The 6666-nt window shown below is 52.6% G+C and overlaps 1 protein-coding gene across 7 annotated transcripts in view; it reads left to right on the top strand.

The window, feature by feature from the left end:
* Positions 1-119: 119 nt before the first annotated feature.
* Positions 120-6666, top strand: part of ZDHHC3 (zDHHC palmitoyltransferase 3) — a 36337-nt gene continuing 29790 nt past the window's right edge. Inside the window, exon 1 of one of the 7 annotated variants that reach the window (XM_075745589.1) lies at positions 120-291. The gene's annotated coding sequence lies outside the window, so the exon portion shown is untranslated. Of the gene's footprint in view, positions 292-2232; positions 2382-2450; positions 2618-6666 lie in introns of those variants that run through there. The other 6 variants (XM_075745590.1, XM_075745594.1, XM_075745592.1 and 3 more) reach the window with 6 other exon arrangements.

The following is a 6666-nucleotide window of genomic DNA, read 5'->3' as shown; positions in this document are numbered from 1 at the left end:
GTGACGCCCGGCGCTGGGGGCGGACCCTGCGCCTGCGCACTGTCCGGCTCCCGTGCGCCCGAGGCGGGAAAGCGCCCGGGTCGCCATTATTGCTGTTCTCGTCGCTGAGCGGGCGGCTGGGTCGGGGGTTTCCTCCTTCTGACAGGCAAGGTGGGGTGTGCAGCCGTTAGGCTCCCCGTAGAAGGCTTTCATGGGGAGTAGCTTTCTGAGCTGGGCACCCCGCGTCCCGAAAAACATCCCCTCCCAAGAAGCTGGCACTCATGGTAAACCAAAGGGGCACTCTCTGCCAAGGTAAAAGCTCCTGAAGGAAGCTGTGAAAATACCCGAGTGCTCGTGAAGGGCTCGAGTAGTGGTAAATCCCGCAAGAAAAGCGAGGAAAAGCAGAGGTTTTTACCTCAGAGAAAGGGCTGAGGGAGGTGCAGTGCATGGGGCAGGTTGGCACAGGGAAGAAACAAAGTGCTCTCACTAGGAGAGTGCTGTTGGTCCTGTGCCAGATATCCCTGGGAAAGTAGCATGTGAAATGTAATTAAAAACTCATGCTATATATTAAAGCAATAATTAAGGGGGGGGTTTTTTGACAGCCTTAATTGAAAGTTTCATAACAATGGGTGGTTAAAGTAGCAAGGTTCACGCACAACTCTCGTGTATAACTTTCAAATTATTTTAAAAGCTGCTGTCTGCTTGGGTGAGAATGACCCATGGCTCACAAGGGTTACATAGCACACTGCCGGAGTTTATCCAGGCATTGCTAGCTCTCCGAGACTCCTTGCTCAATCAGATGTGCAGAACATTTCTGGCTGTGCCTATTCGAGCAGGTGGCACGGTGCAATGGGAGCAAAGCTGAAGAGTGAGAGATGTTCTGGAGGTTTTACTTTGGGCTGGTGCTGGTCTGGTGCCATCAGCGGGCTGCGCATCCGTTAGTAGTCGGAGCCAACCAGATGCGTTTCTGGGATGTATCCCATGGTTTACCTACATCCAAAAGGACCCAAGTTTCTGCATGCTGGGATTGTTAGGTGGGGATCTCAGCGGGGAGAGCTGGCAGTGGAGCCTGAGCTGGGAACCAAGGCTTGGGTAGCTGCTCGCCCTCCCCGTTGACCTGAGGAGGTGAGCAGGGCCAGGCCTCCTTCCTGAGCCCGGGGAGTGCCAGGCAAAGGCAGCACCATGCAGGAATGGGGTCTGGTTCAGATGCTCTCCCTAAACAGCATCTGCCAATGCTGCCATGCTGCACAGATGGACCCTTCATCTGACCCTGCAGTGTGATTCTTGCGTCTTCACGTTCCACAGCATGAGCTAACCACAGAAAGGGGAAGTTAGAAACTCCCTTGTAGAAGTGAATCCCTGATCTGAAATAAAGCATTAACGCAGGTGCACCCCACGGTTCCCAGTGAGGCTCTGGCTCCCTGTCCTGCCTGTCTCACGGCTTAGCTCATAGCACCCCGTGGTTCCAACTGCAAGGAAAAAGTGGTATTTTTTTTTTAATTATTTTTTTTACCCTCTGCCATCCCACCCTGGAGTCTACCTAAAGTGAATCAAACCCTTGCATGGTCCAGTGGCTCGGCTAGCACGCAAACAGCAGTTTTCCAAAGGCTGGAGAAGCCCACGTCTGGCTCATTTTTCCTTCGGGATAGCAGAAGCAGCCTCTTGCTCTGAAGAGCACATCCGAGTGCGTTCGAATTCCTGTCCCCGATGCAAGGCAACGGTGAAGGTTATCACACAACAAAGGACGCTGGTTATTTGTTGTTTTGTGGTTTGGTTTTTTTAAACAGGGGCAAAGCAGTGTCTTTTCCTCTAACCTCATTATGGTAAATGGATGACATGCATTGGCTGAAATAAAGCCAGCCTGAGGGAACCGCCTTGCCATGTCAAAATTCACGCCCCGTGATGAATTTCGAGCAGCGCCTCGAAATGGCGAGTGTCGGGCAGGTGGGTGCCTGGGCGCGGTGACACCTGCAGCCCTATGCTCTGACCTCGTGGATGCCGCAGGGTTTGGGGTACCTGCAAACCAGAAACACCCGAACTCGTCCGGGCTCAGAGGTGCGCGGTGAAGCCCGTCTGTTCCCTATCTAAAAACGGGGGGGGGGGGGAAGGTGATTTTTTCCCTCACGAAACCCGCATTCCCCTCCCGCACGCCCGATACGTAAATGCGCACTAGGCACCGGCGCGCACCGGCCACACGGGGCCCTGCGGCACCCCGGCGGCTGGGCCGAGCCCCGCCGGGCGCGGCGCCGGTGCCCGCCCGTGGGCCGGGGAGCCCCCCGCGCCGCGCCCGGCGGCGGGGCGGGGAAGGGACGGGGAGGGGTGCGCGCTGCCTCCCGCCGCCGCCGCCGCCGCTCACTTCCTGGTTCCTCCCGGCGGCCGCCCCTCCTCCTCGCCGAGCCAGCGTAAGGGGCGGTGGGGGAGGGAGGGGGCGGGGGAGGGGAGCGGAGCTGTCCCCGCTGCCGCGCGCGGGCTCCCCGGTGCGGCGGGGCGGATGGGGCGCGGCGCCGCCGCGCGGGGCAGCCTCGGCCGGCGAGGCGCGGCGCTGCGTGGCGGCGTTGGCGGCGTGCGCTCGCGCGCGCGGCGTGGGGGCGGCGGGGCGCGCGCCGGACCCGCGGCGGCGGCGGCGGCGGCCTGTGGGGTAGGTGGTGCGACTGACAGCGGGGGACGGCCCGCCGCACCGCGCCCGCGCGGGCAGGTGTGCGCTGGCGGAGGGGGGCGGGAGCGGGCCGCCGGAGGCCGCCGGAGGGGCGCGGCGCGGCCATCCCGTCGCCGGGGTTGAGGCGGGGGCCGCGCCCGCCGCCTGCGCCGCGGGACCAACCGCCCCCTGACCCTGCGCGGTGCAGCCCTCTCCCCGTGCGGGAGGCGGCGGGTGGCGCGGCCGGCCAAGGGCCGCTCGGTGCCCCGCTTCCCTCCGCCGGGGCCCCGGGCAGGGGCTGGGCGGCCGGTCGCGTCGCGTCGCGTCTCGCAGCGGCGTCTCCCGGAGCTGTTGGCATGGGTCGGAACAGGGGAGGTGGGCTCCCGCTCGCCCCTCGCCGCCTTCTGATCCGCCGGCTTCCAGCGCTGGGCTGTAAATACTGCGGGGCTAAATATGTTAAATAATGCTGGGCTAAATACGTGATCTGGGTCTGCTCCGGTGTCCGTTCAGAGCAGCGTAACATCCCCTCGGCAGGAAATTTAAACTCGGAGCCTCCAGCAATGTCGTCGGGGTCCCGTAATCTGTTACGGGATTGCAGTGATGACACGGGGTCCTGTAACGCGTTAACGAGTTGCAGCGATGAAATGTGCCCGTCAGCGAGCGGCTGGACAGTGGAGCGGACCCTTCTCACTTCAGAGGTGGCCGTGGTCACCCGGCGTTGGACTGCGGCTGTCCGATGGGACCGTAGGGCCGCTGCGACTTCAGCATGGGGAGTAATCCGTATTGAAACCATGGCGCTGTGCTGTGCCGGGTTGAGTTGGAACAGATGGCGAGTTACGTGTTAGTAGGAAGTAATCTGGGCTGTTTCTAGACAGTAGCCTCTCAGTATTACTGGAGTACTTCTGAAAAGTAATTTTTAGGAAGAAGCAAGCACTCGCAATCGCTCGTTAAAAAACAATCTTCAAGAAAACATAGGCATGGGGGAGGAGGCGGCGGCAGCCTGGTCTCTCATGCGGTCTGCTGCTGCCTGCGTGCCAGTGAGGGATTCTGAGTGGACACCAAAGCTCATTTAGATTTCTTTCTTTTGATCCTAATTTAGGAAAGATAAACTATTTTCCGGCGTGCAAGAGAGAGATTGCATGCCACGCTCCTGACGCAGCGAAGGTGCGCAGTGTCAGATCTGTAGGAAGGGAGCCTAAATTTGGATGGCCGTTCTGATACGGTGGAATCAGAGAAGGGGCTGACGGGGTGCAGTGAGTGACTGCCTCCGATGCCTGGTGGTGTAGATAACAAGACTTTAGAGCCTTTTTACTGTGTTTTTCTTTGCTTAGTGAAAGCAACAAATAAGTCTTTTATATAGTGTTACAGGCATTTCAGTGGTAAGAGTCATCCTAAGGGGAGCCAGGCGTTAATTCGTATGTTTTTGAAAATGCAGCCCCGTGTGCAATAAAGATCCGGTCCTTCAAACATGACGACTCTGTCAGCGTAGCTTTTAGTGCTGTCTCACTGATGCAATAATATTTGTCACACCAATGGGAGCTGCTTGTGGTAGTAAGTTGTGTTTGACTGAATGCTAATTGAGATTTAGAAGGTGCAACCAGAAGCTCTGTGCGGTTATAGGTTTATAGAAGGACAAATGTAAGGTCTGCCTGGAAGCTACAATATTTATTGCAACATTTAACACCTCCTGGGTATTTTCTATATGTTTTTGCTTCCTTTTTTAGTTTTCATTTTAAGTATTGTACTTACAGACAGGGTGTGTATTTCTATTTGAAATTGCTTGTTTGGTAGTAGACAAAAATGTCAAAATGTAATTCAATGCCGCTGTTGGGAGCAGGTTGCAAGAAGATGAATGCTTAACTCCTCAGCAGATGCAGGTCTGCTGTGCCCAAGTAGTTATGTGTCTTTTCTGGGCAATTTCTTTTGTGTCAGCAAAGAAGAACAGCTGATAGTCTGGCAGTGTGCGTGTAGCCTGGGCAATGCTAACTCAGCTTTGGTGAATCTCTTTGTCTTACCTAATAGCAATTTACTTTTCTTGATGAGTAGGTTGCTGTGCATCTCAAACAGAATAGGAGCTAGCGGTGTCACATAGTCAATACAGTTTGAACCCATGTGTTGCATTATTTCAGGGAAACTTGCTTGTGCAGACATTTCCCATACATCTATAAGGGGATCTCTCTCCTGCAGAGGAGACTGCAGGGTAGGTGATGGGCACCCACCGTGGTGTTAGTCTGAAACTGCCTTGGCTGTAGCTCAGCCAGTCTCTGCAGATATTAATTGACTTGAGCTTATGGTTTTCTGTGGTCCCTCTGTGGTGTAGACATGACCTTTTAGTTCAGGTGATATTCTGTAACACAGTTTTTCTGCCTTCCTGAAAGAAGGCAGCAGGTAATGTAAAATATGATACGACAGAAAAGCCGAAAGTTGTCAGGTTTTATATTCCCTGTCCTGTGCTTAGCTGGTTGAGGCAAACAAGATGTGAATGATGGTACCCGGAACATTGTATTTGACTAGCGCATGTAACTAATCTGAAACTTAAGGTTGCGTTAGAGAAAATGAGAAGTTAAAGCTTTCCCAATTAGAGCTGCGTATTTCCCGGGTTGTGCAGGCAATAAGAAAAAAAGATAGCCTGTAACTTGACTGGAACTGCAGTGCAGCAAGTCTGCCAGTAACACTTTTTACACATCCTCCTTTTGAGAGGGAGTCCAAAAGAGCGAGCCAGCTTGCCTCCGCAGGCTGTGGGTGCCAAGGGCCACCTCATACGGCAGCGGTTCCCAGCTAGTGAGGTGCAAGGTGCAACTAGGTACTGGCTTTTAGTCTGCAAGAGCACTGGCAGGTTAACTCCTTTCAGCTGCTTCGGGCTGTGCCCCCAGGGTGGGGGGGTTGCTCGGGAGAGCTTCTGGAGGCTGGAGAGAGATTTATCTAGGTTTGTAGTCCCATAGCTCTTCACCTCACCAGGTTACAAGGTGACCATACAGAACTGGTGCTGTTACGGGAGAAATGGTAGGAGTGCAAGGAGAAAAAAAAAACAAACAAGCAGAGGATAGGGATGGGAAAGTAAAGAAATTAGAAGGAAGGCTACAGCAGCAGGGTTCAGCCAGAAAAATGTTGGGATATAGCTGTTCCCGAAGCTGTAATGGCAAGTAAAACAAGGACACAGAAAACTCAGTGTTAATACCCTTGGACAAGAGAGGAATGTTGAATGGGAGGAAATGCAAGGCCCTTGTTGATGGTTTTGGTGGTAGCGCGGTGGTGGATGGCGTGTTTGTGAAGTTCAGTTGTGAGTTTTGCAATAATGCAGAACTGACAAGGGTGACCAATCTTAAATGTGGTGCAGCATGCAGAAGTTAAAACAAATGGGCTCAAGTTGAAACAGTAAAAGTGAATAAAAGTAGTGTGAAGTACTATGCTATTTTTAAAAAAAAAAAAAAGGACAATGAAACATTTACAGTCCAAGTGGGAAGGTGATAGTACCATACTGTAGATACAGAGAGATCAGAGGTCTATAGCAGGTGATAAAGGGAGATAGTAATGTGATATACGTCTTTGTTCTTTGCAATGACTACTTGAATCACTGATGTCCAATATAGCATAGAATAGATAAACAATAGACTATGTATTTTGCTCTCCAACTCTCAGTATTTCGAAGGATAACAAAATTAATGTTTACGCACAGAAATTGTATTTTTTTATGAAGACAGGGATCACTTGTGCTTGCTAATGCAACAGCGCGCAAACCAAGAAATACTCAGTTTGCCAACTCAGAAGTTCTTTACTACATTTCAAAAGCTTTAACACACAGCAACTTTGAACTTGCAGGTTTTTCCGGTTCCCTGAAGTAGCAGCATAGGTTTCTTCTAGGCTAACTCTTAACATTGCAAAAGTGGATTATGACAATTGTGACTTTAACTTCAGGCCTTTTCAGGATAAAGGTGATAATTTTTTTGGTCCGTGCTTTATTAATGCACTATTTTAATGCATGCCCTGTGTCTTTCTGTGTTTGGTTTAGATACCAGCTTAGGTGTCATATTTAGATTTAAAATCTAAATGCC

The sequence above is a fragment of the Balearica regulorum genome, chromosome 2 (genome assembly GCF_011004875.1).
Source record: "Balearica regulorum gibbericeps isolate bBalReg1 chromosome 2, bBalReg1.pri, whole genome shotgun sequence".
In the NCBI taxonomy this organism is placed as follows: domain Eukaryota; kingdom Metazoa; phylum Chordata; class Aves; order Gruiformes; family Gruidae; genus Balearica; species Balearica regulorum.
This window is presented reverse-complemented; position numbering and strand designations above follow the sequence as displayed.